Below are 23,459 nucleotides of genomic sequence, written 5' to 3' on the forward strand. Positions count from 1 at the left end.
TGACTGTGTCTACAGCTACGGGGCTGACGCTAGGCCTCACTCAGGCCCTGAAGTTCTCCATAAGTCAGGTCTGACGCTGTCCCTACCGAAAATCTTGACGCAGGTCCTAAATTTTAGGCCTCGATTCTCTAAGTAAGTAAGGTCTTGACACTAAAACTAGGTCATTAACTGACACTACCCCTAGACCTTAATCTAATCTTGACTTTAGCTAATGTCAAGTTTAGGGAAAGAGATTCTTTACGATGAAATTCTTTCATCATATGAATATTGGTTTCTTAAAACAATAATTTTTAAACTCTTGTTAACCTTAAACAAAGTGTACTCAACTGCTGTGGAATATTCCTTCATAGCAGCGTGCATGGTTCACTTTTACATTCTTGTGTGTTGGCCTTCAAGGTTCTTGCAGGAATGGCTCCTCTTATGCTAACTAAATCATCCCTGATGCTGAACATAAATAAGGCGCTGAAATTACTCCCGATGCTCTGAACCTGTCCCTAACTACGGCCTGGAGACTCGTGCTAAACCAGGCCCTGACACTGTCCCAAACCAAGACCCTGACATTACACGTAACTCGGACCCTGACACTACTCCTAGCTCAGTCCCTGACACTATACCTAACAAAGCCCATAATGATATTCCTAACTCAGACCCTGACACTGACTCTAACTAAGGCCCTACTGCCGCCAATATCTAAAGTCCTGATGCTATCCTGAGTTAATATCCTGACCCAGGTCTTACTAAGGTCCTGAAACTGACCCAAAGTAAGCCTTGATGCTGTCCATAAATGAGGCCCTGAGGCTCTCCCTAACAGAGGCCCTGATAATGTCTTTAGTGAAGACCCTCACGCTGATCCCACAGAGGCCCTTCTGCTGCTCCTAAGTCATGCCCTGACAGTGTCCCGAACTCAGGCCCTAAAGATAAGCCTCACTTAGGCCCTTTGGCTGTACCTTCCTTATGCTCTGACGCTGTCTGTATAGGAAGCCCTGGCAGTGGTCCTGATTTAGGCCCTCACGCTGGTCCTAAGTAAGGCCCTGAGGCTCTCAATAACGAAGGTCTTCACGCTTTTCCTGGGTCATTTCGTGACGCTATCCCTGGCCCGGAACCTGACTCTGTCCCAAGCTCATGTCCTGCATCTTATCCTAAATGAAACCCTAATAGTATCCCTAACTAAGCCCTGACCAATCCGAACAAAGTCCTTGACACTATCTCTCACTAAAGCCCGGAATCTGTCCCTAACATGGCACCTGTTGCAATCAATAACTAAAATCCGGACACTGTCCTGAGATAATTTCCTGACACATTTCTATGCACGATCCTGACACTGTCCCAAACCGGTCGGTGTCTTCAAGTGAAGACCTGACACTGTGCCTAACTCAGGCCCTGAAGCTTTCCCTAAGTGAGGCCTTGATTCTGTGACTCACTCAAGGCCTGCTCATGTCTTTCACTATGACCTTTCGCTGACCCAACCAAGGTGTTTATGCTGCTCCTAAGTCGTACCCTGACTGTGTCTGCAGCTAGGGGGCTGACGCTAGGCCTCACTCAGGCCTTGACGTTCTCCATAAGTCAGGTCTGAATCTGTCCCTACCGAAAATCTTGACGCAGGTCCTAAATTTTAGGCCTTGATTCTCTAAGTAACTAAGGTCTTGACACCAAATCTAGGTCATTAACTGACACTACCCCTAGACCTTAATCTAATCTTGACTTTAGCTAATGTCAAGTTTAGGGAAAGAGATTCTTTACGATGAAATTCTTTCATCATATGAATATTGGTTTCTTAAAACAATAATTTTTAAACTCTTGTTAACCTTAAACAAAGTGTACTCAACTGCTGTGGAATATTCCTTCATAGCAGCGTGCATGGTTCACTTTTACATTCTTGTGTGTTGGCCTTCAGGGTTCTTGCAGGAATGGCTCCTCTTATGCTAACTAAATCATCCCTGATGCTGAACATAAATAAGGCGCTGAAATTACTCCCGATGCTGTGAACCGCTCCCTAACTACGGCCTGGAGACTCGTGCTAACCCAGGCGCTGACACTGTCCCTAACCAAGACCCTGACATTACACGTAACTCGGACCCTGACACTACTCCTAGCTCACTCCCTGACACTATACCTGACAAAGGCCATAATGATATTCCTAACTCAGACCCTGACACTGACTCTAACTAAGGCCCTACTGCCGCCAATATCTAAAGTCCTGATACTATCCTGAGTTAATATCCTGACCCAGGTCTTACCAAGGTCCTGAAACTGACCCAAAGTCAGCCTTGATGCTGTCCGAAAATGAGGTCCTGAGGCTCTCCCTAACAGAGGCCCTGATAATGTCTTTAATGAAGACCCTCAGGCTGATCCCACAGAGGCCCTTCTGCTGCTCCTAAGTCATGCCCTGACACTTTCCCTAACTCAGATCCTAAAGATAGGCCTCACTTAGGCACTTGGGCTGTACCTTACTTAGGCTCTGATGCTGTCCTTATATGAAGCCAGGGCAGTGGTCGTGATTTAGGGCCTGACTCTGGTCCTAAGTCAGGCCCCGATGCTCTCAATAACTAAGGTTTTAACGCTTTCTCTTGGTCGTTTCCTGACACTATCCCTGGCCCGGAACCTGACTCTGTCCCAAGCTCATGTCCTGCATCTTATCCTAAATGAAACCCTAACACTCTCCGTAACTAGGGCCCTGAATAATCCTGCCTAAGGCCTTGACACGACTTCTCACTAAGGCCCGGAACCTGACATTGTCCCTAGAAAAGGCCCTGACTATACCTAACAAAGGCTATAATGCTAGTCCTAACTCAGGCCCTGACACTGTTTCTAACTAAAGCCCAGCTGCCGCCAATATCTAAAATCCTGATATTATCCTGAGTTAATATCCTGACCCAGGTCTTACCAAGGTCCTGAAACTGACTAAAAGTAAGCCTTGATGCTGTCCATAAATGAGGCCCTGAGGCTCTCCCTAACAGAGGCCCTGATAATGTCTTTAGTGAAGACCCTCACGCTGATCCCACAGAGGCCCTTCTGCTGCTCCTAAGTCATGCCCTGACAGTGTCCCGAACTCAGGCCCTAAAGATAAGCCTCACTTAGGCCCTTTGGCTGTACCTTCCTTATGCTCTGACGCTGTCTGTATAGGAAGCCCTGGCAGTGGTCCTGATTTAGGCCCTCACGCTGGTCCTAAGTAAGGCCCTGATGCTCTCAATAACGAAGGTCTTCACGCTTTTCCTGGGTCATTTCGCGACGCTATCCCTGGCCCGGAACCTGACTCTGTCCCAAGCTCATGTCCTGCATCTTATCCTAAATGAAACCCTAATAGTATCCCTAACTAAGCCCTGATTAAACCTAACAAAGGCCTTCACACTATCTCTCACCAACACCCAGAATATATCCCTAATGGTCCCTGCTGCAATCAATAACTAAAATCCGGACACTGTCCTGAGCTATTACCCTGACTCCTTTCTATCCACTGTCCTGATACTTTCCAAAAGAAAGCCTGTTGCCGTCCTTAGGTGAAGACCTGAGGCTGTGCCTAACTCAGGCCCTGAAACTTTCCCTAACTGAGGCCTTGATTCTGTGACTAACACAGGCCCTGCTCATTTCTTTCACTATGACCCGAATGCTGACCCAACAAAGGCCCTGATGCTGTTCCTACGTCATGCCCTGTGTCTCCAGCTAGTGGGCTGACACTAGGCCGCACTCAGGCCTAGATGTTCTCCCTAAGTCAGGCTCTGACGCTGTCCCTACCCGAAACCCTGACACAGGTCCTAAATTAGGCCCTGATTCTCTAAGTAACTAAGGTCTTGACACCAACCCAGGTCATTGGCTGACACTATCCCTGGCTCGGATCGTGACTCTGTCCCAAGCTAATGTCCTGCATCTTATCCTAATTGAAACCCTAATACTCTCCCTAACTAAGTCGCTCACTGATCCTAACTAAGACTTTCACCCTATCTCTCACTAAGGCCCAGAATCTGTCCCTAACATGGGACCTTCTGCAGTCAATAATGAAAATCCGGACACTATCCTGAGCTAATATCCTGACACATTTCTATCCACCCACCAGACACAGTCCCAAAGAAAGGCCTGTCGCTGTCCTTAACTGAAGACGAGAGGCTGTGCCTAACTCAGGACCTCAAGATTTCCCTAACTGAGGCCTCGATTCTCTGACTCACTCAGGCCCTGCTCATGTCTTTCACTATGACCCGAATGCTGACTCCACAAACGCCCTGAATGCTGCTCCTAAGTCATGCCCTGACAGTGTCTGCATCTAGGGGCCTCACTCAGGCCCTCACCTTCTCCCTATATCAGGCTCTGACGCTGTCCCTACCCGAAGCCCTGGCACAGGTCTTAAATTAGGCCCTGATTCTCTAAGTACCTAAGGGCTTGATTCCAAACCTAGGTCATTACCTGACACTAGCCCTAGACCTGAATGTAACCTTGTCCGTTGCTAATGTCAAATTTATCTAAAGAGATTCTTTAGGATGAAATTCTTTCATCTTCTGAATAGAGTTTTCTGAAAAAAATAATGTTTAAACTCTTGCTGACCTTAAACAAAATGTACTCAACTTCTGTGTAATATTCCTTTATACCAGCGTGTATGGTTTCCTTCTGCATCTGCGTGTGTTGGCTTAAAGGGTGCTTGTAGGAATGCCTACTGTTATGCTAACTAAATCCCTGATGCTGTCCCTAAATAACGTCCTGAAATTAGTCTCAAGCCTGTGAACCTGTCCCAAACTGAGGCCTGGAGGCTCATCCTAGCTCAGGCCCTGACACTGTCCCTAGCAAAGGCCCTCACACAACTCCTAGCTCAGTCCCTGACACTATACCTAACAAAGGCTATAATGCTAGTCCTAACTCAGGCCCTGACACTGTTTCTAACTAACGCCCAGCTGCCGCCAATATCTAAAATCCTGATACTATCCTGAGTTAATATCCTGACCCAGGTCTTACCAAGGTCCTGAAACTGACTAAAACTAAGCCTTGATGCTGTCCATAAATAAGGCCCTGAGGCTCTCCCTAACAGAGGCCCTGATAATGTCTTTAATGAAGAACCTGACGCTGATCCCACAGAGGCCCTTCTGCTGCTCCTAAGTCATGCCCTGACAGTGTCCCGAACTCAGGCCCTAAAGATAAGCCTCACTTAGGCCCTTTGGCTGTACCTTCCTTATGCTCTGACGCTGTCTGTATAGGAAGCCCTGGCAGTGGTCCTGATTTAGGCCCTCACGCTGGTCCTAAGTAAGGCCCTGAGGCTCTCAATAACGAAGGTCTTCACGCTTTTCCTGGGTCATTTCGTGACGTTATCCCTGGCCCGGAACCTGACTCTGTCCCAAGCTCATGTCCTGCATCTTATCCTAAATGAAACCCTAATAGTATCCCTAACTAAGCCCTGACCAATCCGAACAAAGGCCTTGACACTATCTCTCACTAAAGCCCGGAATCTGTCCCTAACATGGGACCTGTTGCAATCAATAACTAAAATCCGGACACTGTCCTGAGATAATTTCCTGACACATTTCTATGCACGATCTTGACACTGTCCCAAACCGTTCGGTGTCTTTAAGTGAAGACCGACACTGTGCCTAACTCAGGCCCTGAAGCTTTCCCTAAGTGAGGCCTTGATTCTGTGACTCACTCAAGGCCTGCTCATGTCTTTCACTATGACCTTTCGCAGACCCAACCAAGGTGTTTATGCTGCTCCTAAGTCATGCCCTGACTGTGTCTACAGCTACGGGGCTGACGCTAGGCCTCACTCAGGCCCTGAAGTTCTCCATAAGTCAGGTCTGACGCTGTCCCTACCGAAAATCTTGACGCAGGTCCTAAATTTTAGGCCTCGATTCTCTAAGTAAGTAAGGTCTTGACACTAAAACTAGGTCATTAACTGACACTACCCCTAGACCTTAATCTAATCTTGACTTTAGCTAATGTCAAGTTTAGGGAAAGAGATTCTTTACGATGAAATTCTTTCATCATATGAATATTGGTTTCTTAAAACAATAATTTTTAAACTCTTGTTAACCTTAAACAAAGTGTACTCAACTGCTGTGGAATATTCCTTCATAGCAGCGTGCATGGTTCACTTTTACATTCTTGTGTGTTGGCCTTCAAGGTTCTTGCAGGAATGGCTCCTCTTATGCTAACTAAATCATCCCTGATGCTGAACATAAATAAGGCGCTGAAATTACTCCCGATGCTCTGAACCTGTCCCTAACTACGGCCTGGAGACTCGTGCTAAACCAGGCCCTGACACTGTCCCAAACCAAGACCCTGACATTACACGTAACTCGGACCCTGACACTACTCCTAGCTCAGTCCCTGACACTATACCTAACAAAGCCCATAATGATATTCCTAACTCAGACCCTGACACTGACTCTAACTAAGGCCCTACTGCCGCCAATATCTAAAGTCCTGATGCTATCCTGAGTTAATATCCTGACCCAGGTCTTACTAAGGTCCTGAAACTGACCCAAAGTAAGCCTTGATGCTGTCCATAAATGAGGCCCTGAGGCTCTCCCTAACAGAGGCCCTGATAATGTCTTTAGTGAAGACCCTCACGCTGATCCCACAGAGGCCCTTCTGCTGCTCCTAAGTCATGCCCTGACAGTGTCCCGAACTCAGGCCCTAAAGATAAGCCTCACTTAGGCCCTTTGGCTGTACCTTCCTTATGCTCTGACGCTGTCTGTATAGGAAGCCCTGGCAGTGGTCCTGATTTAGGCCCTCACGCTGGTCCTAAGTAAGGCCCTGAGGCTCTCAATAACGAAGGTCTTCACGCTTTTCCTGGGTCATTTCGTGACGCTATCCCTGGCCCGGAACCTGACTCTGTCCCAAGCTCATGTCCTGCATCTTATCCTAAATGAAACCCTAATAGTATCCCTAACTAAGCCCTGACCAATCCGAACAAAGTCCTTGACACTATCTCTCACTAAAGCCCGGAATCTGTCCCTAACATGGCACCTGTTGCAATCAATAACTAAAATCCGGACACTGTCCTGAGATAATTTCCTGACACATTTCTATGCACGATCCTGACACTGTCCCAAACCGGTCGGTGTCTTCAAGTGAAGACCTGACACTGTGCCTAACTCAGGCCCTGAAGCTTTCCCTAAGTGAGGCCTTGATTCTGTGACTCACTCAAGGCCTGCTCATGTCTTTCACTATGACCTTTCGCTGACCCAACCAAGGTGTTTATGCTGCTCCTAAGTCGTACCCTGACTGTGTCTGCAGCTAGGGGGCTGACGCTAGGCCTCACTCAGGCCTTGACGTTCTCCATAAGTCAGGTCTGAATCTGTCCCTACCGAAAATCTTGACGCAGGTCCTAAATTTTAGGCCTTGATTCTCTAAGTAACTAAGGTCTTGACACCAAATCTAGGTCATTAACTGACACTACCCCTAGACCTTAATCTAATCTTGACTTTAGCTAATGTCAAGTTTAGGGAAAGAGATTCTTTACGATGAAATTCTTTCATCATATGAATATTGGTTTCTTAAAACAATAATTTTTAAACTCTTGTTAACCTTAAACAAAGTGTACTCAACTGCTGTGGAATATTCCTTCATAGCAGCGTGCATGGTTCACTTTTACATTCTTGTGTGTTGGCCTTCAGGGTTCTTGCAGGAATGGCTCCTCTTATGCTAACTAAATCATCCCTGATGCTGAACATAAATAAGGCGCTGAAATTACTCCCGATGCTGTGAACCGCTCCCTAACTACGGCCTGGAGACTCGTGCTAACCCAGGCGCTGACACTGTCCCTAACCAAGACCCTGACATTACACGTAACTCGGACCCTGACACTACTCCTAGCTCACTCCCTGACACTATACCTGACAAAGGCCATAATGATATTCCTAACTCAGACCCTGACACTGACTCTAACTAAGGCCCTACTGCCGCCAATATCTAAAGTCCTGATACTATCCTGAGTTAATATCCTGACCCAGGTCTTACCAAGGTCCTGAAACTGACCCAAAGTCAGCCTTGATGCTGTCCGAAAATGAGGTCCTGAGGCTCTCCCTAACAGAGGCCCTGATAATGTCTTTAATGAAGACCCTCAGGCTGATCCCACAGAGGCCCTTCTGCTGCTCCTAAGTCATGCCCTGACACTTTCCCTAACTCAGATCCTAAAGATAGGCCTCACTTAGGCACTTGGGCTGTACCTTACTTAGGCTCTGATGCTGTCCTTATATGAAGCCAGGGCAGTGGTCGTGATTTAGGGCCTGACTCTGGTCCTAAGTCAGGCCCCGATGCTCTCAATAACTAAGGTTTTAACGCTTTCTCTTGGTCGTTTCCTGACACTATCCCTGGCCCGGAACCTGACTCTGTCCCAAGCTCATGTCCTGCATCTTATCCTAAATGAAACCCTAACACTCTCCGTAACTAGGGCCCTGAATAATCCTGCCTAAGGCCTTGACACGACTTCTCACTAAGGCCCGGAACCTGACATTGTCCCTAGAAAAGGCCCTGACTATACCTAACAAAGGCTATAATGCTAGTCCTAACTCAGGCCCTGACACTGTTTCTAACTAAAGCCCAGCTGCCGCCAATATCTAAAATCCTGATATTATCCTGAGTTAATATCCTGACCCAGGTCTTACCAAGGTCCTGAAACTGACTAAAAGTAAGCCTTGATGCTGTCCATAAATGAGGCCCTGAGGCTCTCCCTAACAGAGGCCCTGATAATGTCTTTAGTGAAGACCCTCACGCTGATCCCACAGAGGCCCTTCTGCTGCTCCTAAGTCATGCCCTGACAGTGTCCCGAACTCAGGCCCTAAAGATAAGCCTCACTTAGGCCCTTTGGCTGTACCTTCCTTATGCTCTGACGCTGTCTGTATAGGAAGCCCTGGCAGTGGTCCTGATTTAGGCCCTCACGCTGGTCCTAAGTAAGGCCCTGATGCTCTCAATAACGAAGGTCTTCACGCTTTTCCTGGGTCATTTCGCGACGCTATCCCTGGCCCGGAACCTGACTCTGTCCCAAGCTCATGTCCTGCATCTTATCCTAAATGAAACCCTAATAGTATCCCTAACTAAGCCCTGATTAAACCTAACAAAGGCCTTCACACTATCTCTCACCAACACCCAGAATATATCCCTAATGGTCCCTGCTGCAATCAATAACTAAAATCCGGACACTGTCCTGAGCTATTACCCTGACTCCTTTCTATCCACTGTCCTGATACTTTCCAAAAGAAAGCCTGTTGCCGTCCTTAGGTGAAGACCTGAGGCTGTGCCTAACTCAGGCCCTGAAACTTTCCCTAACTGAGGCCTTGATTCTGTGACTAACACAGGCCCTGCTCATTTCTTTCACTATGACCCGAATGCTGACCCAACAAAGGCCCTGATGCTGTTCCTACGTCATGCCCTGTGTCTCCAGCTAGTGGGCTGACACTAGGCCGCACTCAGGCCTAGATGTTCTCCCTAAGTCAGGCTCTGACGCTGTCCCTACCCGAAACCCTGACACAGGTCCTAAATTAGGCCCTGATTCTCTAAGTAACTAAGGTCTTGACACCAACCCAGGTCATTGGCTGACACTATCCCTGGCTCGGATCGTGACTCTGTCCCAAGCTAATGTCCTGCATCTTATCCTAATTGAAACCCTAATACTCTCCCTAACTAAGTCGCTCACTGATCCTAACTAAGACTTTCACCCTATCTCTCACTAAGGCCCAGAATCTGTCCCTAACATGGGACCTTCTGCAGTCAATAATGAAAATCCGGACACTATCCTGAGCTAATATCCTGACACATTTCTATCCACCCACCAGACACAGTCCCAAAGAAAGGCCTGTCGCTGTCCTTAACTGAAGACGAGAGGCTGTGCCTAACTCAGGACCTCAAGATTTCCCTAACTGAGGCCTCGATTCTCTGACTCACTCAGGCCCTGCTCATGTCTTTCACTATGACCCGAATGCTGACTCCACAAACGCCCTGAATGCTGCTCCTAAGTCATGCCCTGACAGTGTCTGCATCTAGGGGCCTCACTCAGGCCCTCACCTTCTCCCTATATCAGGCTCTGACGCTGTCCCTACCCGAAGCCCTGGCACAGGTCTTAAATTAGGCCCTGATTCTCTAAGTACCTAAGGGCTTGATTCCAAACCTAGGTCATTACCTGACACTAGCCCTAGACCTGAATGTAACCTTGTCCGTTGCTAATGTCAAATTTATCTAAAGAGATTCTTTAGGATGAAATTCTTTCATCTTCTGAATAGAGTTTTCTGAAAAAAATAATGTTTAAACTCTTGCTGACCTTAAACAAAATGTACTCAACTTCTGTGTAATATTCCTTTATACCAGCGTGTATGGTTTCCTTCTGCATCTGCGTGTGTTGGCTTAAAGGGTGCTTGTAGGAATGCCTACTGTTATGCTAACTAAATCCCTGATGCTGTCCCTAAATAACGTCCTGAAATTAGTCTCAAGCCTGTGAACCTGTCCCAAACTGAGGCCTGGAGGCTCATCCTAGCTCAGGCCCTGACACTGTCCCTAGCAAAGGCCCTCACACAACTCCTAGCTCAGTCCCTGACACTATACCTAACAAAGGCTATAATGCTAGTCCTAACTCAGGCCCTGACACTGTTTCTAACTAACGCCCAGCTGCCGCCAATATCTAAAATCCTGATACTATCCTGAGTTAATATCCTGACCCAGGTCTTACCAAGGTCCTGAAACTGACTAAAACTAAGCCTTGATGCTGTCCATAAATAAGGCCCTGAGGCTCTCCCTAACAGAGGCCCTGATAATGTCTTTAATGAAGAACCTGACGCTGATCCCACAGAGGCCCTTCTGCTGCTCCTAAGTCATGCCCTGACAGTGTCCCGAACTCAGGCCCTAAAGATAAGCCTCACTTAGGCCCTTTGGCTGTACCTTCCTTATGCTCTGACGCTGTCTGTATAGGAAGCCCTGGCAGTGGTCCTGATTTAGGCCCTCACGCTGGTCCTAAGTAAGGCCCTGATGCTCTCAATAACGAAGGTCTTCACGCTTTTCCTGGGTCATTTCGCGACGCTATCCCTGGCCCGGAACCTGACTCTGTCCCAAGCTCATGTCCTGCATCTTATCCTAAATGAAACCCTAATAGTATCCCTAACTAAGCCCTGATTAAACCTAACAAAGGCCTTCACACTATCTCTCACCAACACCCAGAATATATCCCTAATGGTCCCTGCTGCAATCAATAACTAAAATCCGGACACTGTCCTGAGCTATTACCCTGACTCCTTTCTATCCACTGTCCTGATACTTTCCAAAAGAAAGCCTGTTGCCGTCCTTAGGTGAAGACCTGAGGCTGTGCCTAACTCAGGCCCTGAAACTTTCCCTAACTGAGGCCTTGATTCTGTGACTAACACAGGCCCTGCTCATTTCTTTCACTATGACCCGAATGCTGACCCAACAAAGGCCCTGATGCTGTTCCTACGTCATGCCCTGTGTCTCCAGCTAGTGGGCTGACACTAGGCCGCACTCAGGCCTAGATGTTCTCCCTAAGTCAGGCTCTGACGCTGTCCCTACCCGAAACCCTGACACAGGTCCTAAATTAGGCCCTGATTCTCTAAGTAACTAAGGTCTTGACACCAACCCAGGTCATTGGCTGACACTATCCCTGGCTCGGATCGTGACTCTGTCCCAAGCTAATGTCCTGCATCTTATCCTAATTGAAACCCTAATACTCTCCCTAACTAAGTCGCTCACTGATCCTAACTAAGACTTTCACCCTATCTCTCACTAAGGCCCAGAATCTGTCCCTAACATGGGACCTTCTGCAGTCAATAATGAAAATCCGGACACTATCCTGAGCTAATATCCTGACACATTTCTATCCACCCACCAGACACAGTCCCAAAGAAAGGCCTGTCGCTGTCCTTAACTGAAGACGAGAGGCTGTGCCTAACTCAGGACCTCAAGATTTCCCTAACTGAGGCCTCGATTCTCTGACTCACTCAGGCCCTGCTCATGTCTTTCACTATGACCCGAATGCTGACTCCACAAACGCCCTGAATGCTGCTCCTAAGTCATGCCCTGACAGTGTCTGCATCTAGGGGCCTCACTCAGGCCCTCACCTTCTCCCTATATCAGGCTCTGACGCTGTCCCTACCCGAAGCCCTGGCACAGGTCTTAAATTAGGCCCTGATTCTCTAAGTACCTAAGGGCTTGATTCCAAACCTAGGTCATTACCTGACACTAGCCCTAGACCTGAATGTAACCTTGTCCGTTGCTAATGTCAAATTTATCTAAAGAGATTCTTTAGGATGAAATTCTTTCATCTTCTGAATAGAGTTTTCTGAAAAAAATAATGTTTAAACTCTTGCTGACCTTAAACAAAATGTACTCAACTTCTGTGTAATATTCCTTTATACCAGCGTGTATGGTTTCCTTCTGCATCTGCGTGTGTTGGCTTAAAGGGTGCTTGTAGGAATGCCTACTGTTATGCTAACTAAATCCCTGATGCTGTCCCTAAATAACGTCCTGAAATTAGTCTCAAGCCTGTGAACCTGTCCCAAACTGAGGCCTGGAGGCTCATCCTAGCTCAGGCCCTGACACTGTCCCTAGCAAAGGCCCTCACACAACTCCTAGCTCAGTCCCTGACACTATACCTAACAAAGGCTATAATGCTAGTCCTAACTCAGGCCCTGACACTGTTTCTAACTAACGCCCAGCTGCCGCCAATATCTAAAATCCTGATACTATCCTGAGTTAATATCCTGACCCAGGTCTTACCAAGGTCCTGAAACTGACTAAAACTAAGCCTTGATGCTGTCCATAAATAAGGCCCTGAGGCTCTCCCTAACAGAGGCCCTGATAATGTCTTTAATGAAGAACCTGACGCTGATCCCACAGAGGCCCTTCTGCTGCTCCTAAGTCATGCCCTGACAGTGTCCCGAACTCAGGCCCTAAAGATAAGCCTCACTTAGGCCCTTTGGCTGTACCTTCCTTATGCTCTGACGCTGTCTGTATAGGAAGCCCTGGCAGTGGTCCTGATTTAGGCCCTCACGCTGGTCCTAAGTAAGGCCCTGAGGCTCTCAATAACGAAGGTCTTCACGCTTTTCCTGGGTCATTTCGTGACGTTATCCCTGGCCCGGAACCTGACTCTGTCCCAAGCTCATGTCCTGCATCTTATCCTAAATGAAACCCTAATAGTATCCCTAACTAAGCCCTGACCAATCCGAACAAAGGCCTTGACACTATCTCTCACTAAAGCCCGGAATCTGTCCCTAACATGGGACCTGTTGCAATCAATAACTAAAATCCGGACACTGTCCTGAGATAATTTCCTGACACATTTCTATGCACGATCTTGACACTGTCCCAAACCGTTCGGTGTCTTTAAGTGAAGACCGACACTGTGCCTAACTCAGGCCCTGAAGCTTTCCCTAACGGAGGCCTTGATTCTGTGACTCACTCAAGGCCTGCTCATGTCTTTCACTATGACCTTTCGCAGACCCAACCAAGGTGTTTATGCTGCTCCTAAGTCATGCCCTGACTGTGTCTACAGCTACGGGGCTGACGCTAGGCCTCACTCAGGCCCTGAAGTTCTCCATAAGTCAGGTCTGACGCTGTCCCTACCGAAAATCTTGACGCAGGTCCTAAATTTTAGGCCTCGATTCTCTAAGTAAGTAAGGTCTTGACACTAAAACTAGGTCATTAACTGACACTACCCCTAGACCTTAATCTAATCTTGACTTTAGCTAATGTCAAGTTTAGGGAAAGAGATTCTTTACGATGAAATTCTTTCATCATATGAATATTGGTTTCTTAAAACAATAATTTTTAAACTCTTGTTAACCTTAAACAAAGTGTACTCAACTGCTGTGGAATATTCCTTCATAGCAGCGTGCATGGTTCACTTTTACATTCTTGTGTGTTGGCCTTCAAGGTTCTTGCAGGAATGGCTCCTCTTATGCTAACTAAATCATCCCTGATGCTGAACATAAATAAGGCGCTGAAATTACTCCCGATGCTCTGAACCTGTCCCTAACTACGGCCTGGAGACTCGTGCTAAACCAGGCCCTGACACTGTCCCAAACCAAGACCCTGACATTACACGTAACTCGGACCCTGACACTACTCCTAGCTCAGTCCCTGACACTATACCTAACAAAGCCCATAATGATATTCCTAACTCAGACCCTGACACTGACTCTAACTAAGGCCCTACTGCCGCCAATATCTAAAGTCCTGATGCTATCCTGAGTTAATATCCTGACCCAGGTCTTACTAAGGTCCTGAAACTGACCCAAAGTAAGCCTTGATGCTGTCCATAAATGAGGCCCTGAGGCTCTCCCTAACAGAGGCCCTGATAATGTCTTTAGTGAAGACCCTCACGCTGATCCCACAGAGGCCCTTCTGCTGCTCCTAAGTCATGCCCTGACAGTGTCCCGAACTCAGGCCCTAAAGATAAGCCTCACTTAGGCCCTTTGGCTGTACCTTCCTTATGCTCTGACGCTGTCTGTATAGGAAGCCCTGGCAGTGGTCCTGATTTAGGCCCTCACGCTGGTCCTAAGTAAGGCCCTGAGGCTCTCAATAACGAAGGTCTTCACGCTTTTCCTGGGTCATTTCGTGACGCTATCCCTGGCCCGGAACCTGACTCTGTCCCAAGCTCATGTCCTGCATCTTATCCTAAATGAAACCCTAATAGTATCCCTAACTAAGCCCTGACCAATCCGAACAAAGTCCTTGACACTATCTCTCACTAAAGCCCGGAATCTGTCCCTAACATGGCACCTGTTGCAATCAATAACTAAAATCCGGACACTGTCCTGAGATAATTTCCTGACACATTTCTATGCACGATCCTGACACTGTCCCAAACCGGTCGGTGTCTTCAAGTGAAGACCTGACACTGTGCCTAACTCAGGCCCTGAAGCTTTCCCTAAGTGAGGCCTTGATTCTGTGACTCACTCAAGGCCTGCTCATGTCTTTCACTATGACCTTTCGCTGACCCAACCAAGGTGTTTATGCTGCTCCTAAGTCGTACCCTGACTGTGTCTGCAGCTAGGGGGCTGACGCTAGGCCTCACTCAGGCCTTGACGTTCTCCATAAGTCAGGTCTGAATCTGTCCCTACCGAAAATCTTGACGCAGGTCCTAAATTTTAGGCCTTGATTCTCTAAGTAACTAAGGTCTTGACACCAAATCTAGGTCATTAACTGACACTACCCCTAGACCTTAATCTAATCTTGACTTTAGCTAATGTCAAGTTTAGGGAAAGAGATTCTTTACGATGAAATTCTTTCATCATATGAATATTGGTTTCTTAAAACAATAATTTTTAAACTCTTGTTAACCTTAAACAAAGTGTACTCAACTGCTGTGGAATATTCCTTCATAGCAGCGTGCATGGTTCACTTTTACATTCTTGTGTGTTGGCCTTCAGGGTTCTTGCAGGAATGGCTCCTCTTATGCTAACTAAATCATCCCTGATGCTGAACATAAATAAGGCGCTGAAATTACTCCCGATGCTGTGAACCGCTCCCTAACTACGGCCTGGAGACTCGTGCTAACCCAGGCGCTGACACTGTCCCTAACCAAGACCCTGACATTACACGTAACTCGGACCCTGACACTACTCCTAGCTCACTCCCTGACACTATACCTGACAAAGGCCATAATGATATTCCTAACTCAGACCCTGACACTGACTCTAACTAAGGCCCTACTGCCGCCAATATCTAAAGTCCTGATACTATCCTGAGTTAATATCCTGACCCAGGTCTTACCAAGGTCCTGAAACTGACCCAAAGTAAGCCTTGATGCTGTCCGAAAATGAGGTCCTGAGGCTCTCCCTAACAGAGGCCCTGATAATGTCTTTAATGAAGACCCTCAGGCTGATCCCACAGAGGCCCTTCTGCTGCTCCTAAGTCATGCCCTGACACTTTCCCTAACTCAGATCCTAAAGATAGGCCTCACTTAGGCACTTGGGCTGTACCTTACTTAGGCTCTGATGCTGTCCTTATATGAAGCCAGGGCAGTGGTCGTGATTTAGGGCCTGACTCTGGTCCTAAGTCAGGCCCCGATGCTCTCAATAACTAAGGTTTTAACGCTTTCTCTTGGTCGTTTCCTGACACTATCCCTGGCCCGGAACCTGACTCTGTCCCAAGCTCATGTCCTGCATCTTATCCTAAATGAAACCCTAACACTCTCCGTAACTAGGGCCCTGAATAATCCTGCCTAAGGCCTTGACACGACTTCTCACTAAGGCCCGGAACCTGACATTGTCCCTAGAAAAGGCCCTGACTATACCTAACAAAGGCTATAATGCTAGTCCTAACTCAGGCCCTGACACTGTTTCTAACTAAAGCCCAGCTGCCGCCAATATCTAAAATCCTGATATTATCCTGAGTTAATATCCTGACCCAGGTCTTACCAAGGTCCTGAAACTGACTAAAAGTAAGCCTTGATGCTGTCCATAAATGAGGCCCTGAGGCTCTCCCTAACAGAGGCCCTGATAATGTCTTTAGTGAAGACCCTCACGCTGATCCCACAGAGGCCCTTCTGCTGCTCCTAAGTCATGCCCTGACAGTGTCCCGAACTCAGGCCCTAAAGATAAGCCTCACTTAGGCCCTTTGGCTGTACCTTCCTTATGCTCTGACGCTGTCTGTATAGGAAGCCCTGGCAGTGGTCCTGATTTAGGCCCTCACGCTGGTCCTAAGTAAGGCCCTGATGCTCTCAATAACGAAGGTCTTCACGCTTTTCCTGGGTCATTTCGCGACGCTATCCCTGGCCCGGAACCTGACTCTGTCCCAAGCTCATGTCCTGCATCTTATCCTAAATGAAACCCTAATAGTATCCCTAACTAAGCCCTGATTAAACCTAACAAAGGCCTTCACACTATCTCTCACCAACACCCAGAATATATCCCTAATGGTCCCTGCTGCAATCAATAACTAAAATCCGGACACTGTCCTGAGCTATTACCCTGACTCCTTTCTATCCACTGTCCTGATACTTTCCAAAAGAAAGCCTGTTGCCGTCCTTAGGTGAAGACCTGAGGCTGTGCCTAACTCAGGCCCTGAAACTTTCCCTAACTGAGGCCTTGATTCTGTGACTAACACAGGCCCTGCTCATTTCTTTCACTATGACCCGAATGCTGACCCAACAAAGGCCCTGATGCTGTTCCTACGTCATGCCCTGTGTCTCCAGCTAGTGGGCTGACACTAGGCCGCACTCAGGCCTAGATGTTCTCCCTAAGTCAGGCTCTGACGCTGTCCCTACCCGAAACCCTGACACAGGTCCTAAATTAGGCCCTGATTCTCTAAGTAACTAAGGTCTTGACACCAACCCAGGTCATTGGCTGACACTATCCCTGGCTCGGATCGTGACTCTGTCCCAAGCTAATGTCCTGCATCTTATCCTAATTGAAACCCTAATACTCTCCCTAACTAAGTCGCTCACTGATCCTAACTAAGACTTTCACCCTATCTCTCACTAAGGCCCAGAATCTGTCCCTAACATGGGACCTTCTGCAGTCAATAATGAAAATCCGGACACTATCCTGAGCTAATATCCTGACACATTTCTATCCACCCACCAGACACAGTCCCAAAGAAAGGCCTGTCGCTGTCCTTAACTGAAGACGAGAGGCTGTGCCTAACTCAGGACCTCAAGATTTCCCTAACTGAGGCCTCGATTCTCTGACTCACTCAGGCCCTGCTCATGTCTTTCACTATGACCCGAATGCTGACTCCACAAACGCCCTGAATGCTGCTCCTAAGTCATGCCCTGACAGTGTCTGCATCTAGGGGCCTCACTCAGGCCCTCACCTTCTCCCTATATCAGGCTCTGACGCTGTCCCTACCCGAAGCCCTGGCACAGGTCTTAAATTAGGCCCTGATTCTCTAAGTACCTAAGGGCTTGATTCCAAACCTAGGTCATTACCTGACACTAGCCCTAGACCTGAATGTAACCTTGTCCGTTGCTAATGTCAAATTTATCTAAAGAGATTCTTTAGGATGAAATTCTTTCATCTTCTGAATAGAGTTTTCTGAAAAAAATAATGTTTAAACTCTTGCTGACCTTAAACAAAATGTACTCAACTTCTGTGTAATATTCCTTTATACCAGCGTGTATGGTTTCCTTCTGCATCTGCGTGTGTTGGCTTAAAGGGTGCTTGTAGGAATGCCTACTGTTATGCTAACTAAATCCCTGATGCTGTCCCTAAATAACGTCCTGAAATTAGTCTCAAGCCTGTGAACCTGTCCCAAACTGAGGCCTGGAGGCTCATCCTAGCTCAGGCCCTGACACTGTCCCTAGCAAAGGCCCTCACACAACTCCTAGCTCAGTCCCTGACACTATACCTAACAAAGGCTATAATGCTAGTCCTAACTCAGGCCCTGACACTGTTTCTAACTAACGCCCAGCTGCCGCCAATATCTAAAATCCTGATACTATCCTGAGTTAATATCCTGACCCAGGTCTTACCAAGGTCCTGAAACTGACTAAAACTAAGCCTTGATGCTGTCCATAAATAAGGCCCTGAGGCTCTCCCTAACAGAGGCCCTGATAATGTCTTTAATGAAGAACCTGACGCTGATCCCACAGAGGCCCTTCTGCTGCTCCTAAGTCATGCCCTGACAGTGTCCCGAACTCAGGCCCTAAAGATAAGCCTCACTTAGGCCCTTTGGCTGTACCTTCCTTATGCTCTGACGCTGTCTGTATAGGAAGCCCTGGCAGTGGTCCTGATTTAGGCCCTCACGCTGGTCCTAAGTAAGGCCCTGAGGCTCTCAATAACGAAGGTCTTCACGCTTTTCCTGGGTCATTTCGTGACGTTATCCCTGGCCCGGAACCTGACTCTGTCCCAAGCTCATGTCCTGCATCTTATCCTAAATGAAACCCTAATAGTATCCCTAACTAAGCCCTGACCAATCCGAACAAAGGCCTTGACACTATCTCTCACTAAAGCCCGGAATCTGTCCCTAACATGGGACCTGTTGCAATCAATAACTAAAATCCGGACACTGTCCTGAGATAATTTCCTGACACATTTCTATGCACGATCTTGACACTGTCCCAAACCGTTCGGTGTCTTTAAGTGAAGACCGACACTGTGCCTAACTCAGGCCCTGAAGCTTTCCCTAAGTGAGGCCTTGATTCTGTGACTCACTCAAGGCCTGCTCATGTCTTTCACTATGACCTTTCGCAGACCCAACCAAGGTGTTTATGCTGCTCCTAAGTCATGCCCTGACTGTGTCTACAGCTACGGGGCTGACGCTAGGCCTCACTCAGGCCCTGAAGTTCTCCATAAGTCAGGTCTGACGCTGTCCCTACCGAAAATCTTGACGCAGGTCCTAAATTTTAGGCCTCGATTCTCTAAGTAAGTAAGGTCTTGACACTAAAACTAGGTCATTAACTGACACTACCCCTAGACCTTAATCTAATCTTGACTTTAGCTAATGTCAAGTTTAGGGAAAGAGATTCTTTACGATGAAATTCTTTCATCATATGAATATTGGTTTCTTAAAACAATAATTTTTAAACTCTTGTTAACCTTAAACAAAGTGTACTCAACTGCTGTGGAATATTCCTTCATAGCAGCGTGCATGGTTCACTTTTACATTCTTGTGTGTTGGCCTTCAAGGTTCTTGCAGGAATGGCTCCTCTTATGCTAACTAAATCATCCCTGATGCTGAACATAAATAAGGCGCTGAAATTACTCCCGATGCTCTGAACCTGTCCCTAACTACGGCCTGGAGACTCGTGCTAAACCAGGCCCTGACACTGTCCCAAACCAAGACCCTGACATTACACGTAACTCGGACCCTGACACTACTCCTAGCTCAGTCCCTGACACTATACCTAACAAAGCCCATAATGATATTCCTAACTCAGACCCTGACACTGACTCTAACTAAGGCCCTACTGCCGCCAATATCTAAAGTCCTGATGCTATCCTGAGTTAATATCCTGACCCAGGTCTTACTAAGGTCCTGAAACTGACCCAAAGTAAGCCTTGATGCTGTCCATAAATGAGGCCCTGAGGCTCTCCCTAACAGAGGCCCTGATAATGTCTTTAGTGAAGACCCTCACGCTGATCCCACAGAGGCCCTTCTGCTGCTCCTAAGTCATGCCCTGACAGTGTCCCGAACTCAGGCCCTAAAGATAAGCCTCACTTAGGCCCTTTGGCTGTACCTTCCTTATGCTCTGACGCTGTCTGTATAGGAAGCCCTGGCAGTGGTCCTGATTTAGGCCCTCACGCTGGTCCTAAGTAAGGCCCTGAGGCTCTCAATAACGAAGGTCTTCACGCTTTTCCTGGGTCATTTCGTGACGCTATCCCTGGCCCGGAACCTGACTCTGTCCCAAGCTCATGTCCTGCATCTTATCCTAAATGAAACCCTAATAGTATCCCTAACTAAGCCCTGACCAATCCGAACAAAGTCCTTGACACTATCTCTCACTAAAGCCCGGAATCTGTCCCTAACATGGCACCTGTTGCAATCAATAACTAAAATCCGGACACTGTCCTGAGATAATTTCCTGACACATTTCTATGCACGATCCTGACACTGTCCCAAACCGGTCGGTGTCTTCAAGTGAAGACCTGACACTGTGCCTAACTCAGGCCCTGAAGCTTTCCCTAAGTGAGGCCTTGATTCTGTGACTCACTCAAGGCCTGCTCATGTCTTTCACTATGACCTTTCGCTGACCCAACCAAGGTGTTTATGCTGCTCCTAAGTCGTACCCTGACTGTGTCTGCAGCTAGGGGGCTGACGCTAGGCCTCACTCAGGCCTTGACGTTCTCCATAAGTCAGGTCTGAATCTGTCCCTACCGAAAATCTTGACGCAGGTCCTAAATTTTAGGCCTTGATTCTCTAAGTAACTAAGGTCTTGACACCAAATCTAGGTCATTAACTGACACTACCCCTAGACCTTAATCTAATCTTGACTTTAGCTAATGTCAAGTTTAGGGAAAGAGATTCTTTACGATGAAATTCTTTCATCATATGAATATTGGTTTCTTAAAACAATAATTTTTAAACTCTTGTTAACCTTAAACAAAGTGTACTCAACTGCTGTGGAATATTCCTTCATAGCAGCGTGCATGGTTCACTTTTACATTCTTGTGTGTTGGCCTTCAGGGTTCTTGCAGGAATGGCTCCTCTTATGCTAACTAAATCATCCCTGATGCTGAACATAAATAAGGCGCTGAAATTACTCCCGATGCTGTGAACCGCTCCCTAACTACGGCCTGGAGACTCGTGCTAACCCAGGCGCTGACACTGTCCCTAACCAAGACCCTGACATTACACGTAACTCGGACCCTGACACTACTCCTAGCTCACTCCCTGACACTATACCTGACAAAGGCCATAATGATATTCCTAACTCAGACCCTGACACTGACTCTAACTAAGGCCCTACTGCCGCCAATATCTAAAGTCCTGATACTATCCTGAGTTAATATCCTGACCCAGGTCTTACCAAGGTCCTGAAACTGACCCAAAGTAAGCCTTGATGCTGTCCGAAAATGAGGTCCTGAGGCTCTCCCTAACAGAGGCCCTGATAATGTCTTTAATGAAGACCCTCAGGCTGATCCCACAGAGGCCCTTCTGCTGCTCCTAAGTCATGCCCTGACACTTTCCCTAACTCAGATCCTAAAGATAGGCCTCACTTAGGCACTTGGGCTGTACCTTACTTAGGCTCTGATGCTGTCCTTATATGAAGCCAGGGCAGTGGTCGTGATTTAGGGCCTGACTCTGGTCCTAAGTCAGGCCCCGATGCTCTCAATAACTAAGGTTTTAACGCTTTCTCTTGGTCGTTTCCTGACACTATCCCTGGCCCGGAACCTGACTCTGTCCCAAGCTCATGTCCTGCATCTTATCCTAAATGAAACCCTAACACTCTCCGTAACTAGGGCCCTGAATAATCCTGCCTAAGGCCTTGACACGACTTCTCACTAAGGCCCGGAACCTGACATTGTCCCTAGAAAAGGCCCTGACTATACCTAACAAAGGCTATAATGCTAGTCCTAACTCAGGCCCTGACACTGTTTCTAACTAAAGCCCAGCTGCCGCCAATATCTAAAATCCTGATATTATCCTGAGTTAATATCCTGACCCAGGTCTTACCAAGGTCCTGAAACTGACTAAAAGTAAGCCTTGATGCTGTCCATAAATGAGGCCCTGAGGCTCTCCCTAACAGAGGCCCTGATAATGTCTTTAGTGAAGACCCTCACGCTGATCCCACAGAGGCCCTTCTGCTGCTCCTAAGTCATGCCCTGACAGTGTCCCGAACTCAGGCCCTAAAGATAAGCCTCACTTAGGCCCTTTGGCTGTACCTTCCTTATGCTCTGACGCTGTCTGTATAGGAAGCCCTGGCAGTGGTCCTGATTTAGGCCCTCACGCTGGTCCTAAGTAAGGCCCTGATGCTCTCAATAACGAAGGTCTTCACGCTTTTCCTGGGTCATTTCGCGACGCTATCCCTGGCCCGGAACCTGACTCTGTCCCAAGCTCATGTCCTGCATCTTATCCTAAATGAAACCCTAATAGTATCCCTAACTAAGCCCTGATTAAACCTAACAAAGGCCTTCACACTATCTCTCACCAACACCCAGAATATATCCCTAATGGTCCCTGCTGCAATCAATAACTAAAATCCGGACACTGTCCTGAGCTATTACCCTGACTCCTTTCTATCCACTGTCCTGATACTTTCCAAAAGAAAGCCTGTTGCCGTCCTTAGGTGAAGACCTGAGGCTGTGCCTAACTCAGGCCCTGAAACTTTCCCTAACTGAGGCCTTGATTCTGTGACTAACACAGGCCCTGCTCATTTCTTTCACTATGACCCGAATGCTGACCCAACAAAGGCCCTGATGCTGTTCCTACGTCATGCCCTGTGTCTCCAGCTAGTGGGCTGACACTAGGCCGCACTCAGGCCTAGATGTTCTCCCTAAGTCAGGCTCTGACGCTGTCCCTACCCGAAACCCTGACACAGGTCCTAAATTAGGCCCTGATTCTCTAAGTAACTAAGGTCTTGACACCAACCCAGGTCATTGGCTGACACTATCCCTGGCTCGGATCGTGACTCTGTCCCAAGCTAATGTCCTGCATCTTATCCTAATTGAAACCCTAATACTCTCCCTAACTAAGTCGCTCACTGATCCTAACTAAGACTTTCACCCTATCTCTCACTAAGGCCCAGAATCTGTCCCTAACATGGGACCTTCTGCAGTCAATAATGAAAATCCGGACACTATCCTGAGCTAATATCCTGACACATTTCTATCCACCCACCAGACACAGTCCCAAAGAAAGGCCTGTCGCTGTCCTTAACTGAAGACGAGAGGCTGTGCCTAACTCAGGACCTCAAGATTTCCCTAACTGAGGCCTCGATTCTCTGACTCACTCAGGCCCTGCTCATGTCTTTCACTATGACCCGAATGCTGACTCCACAAACGCCCTGAATGCTGCTCCTAAGTCATGCCCTGACAGTGTCTGCATCTAGGGGCCTCACTCAGGCCCTCACCTTCTCCCTATATCAGGCTCTGACGCTGTCC

This window comes from Kogia breviceps, chromosome 4 (assembly GCF_026419965.1).
Source record: "Kogia breviceps isolate mKogBre1 chromosome 4, mKogBre1 haplotype 1, whole genome shotgun sequence".
Lineage (NCBI taxonomy): Eukaryota > Metazoa > Chordata > Mammalia > Artiodactyla > Physeteridae > Kogia > Kogia breviceps.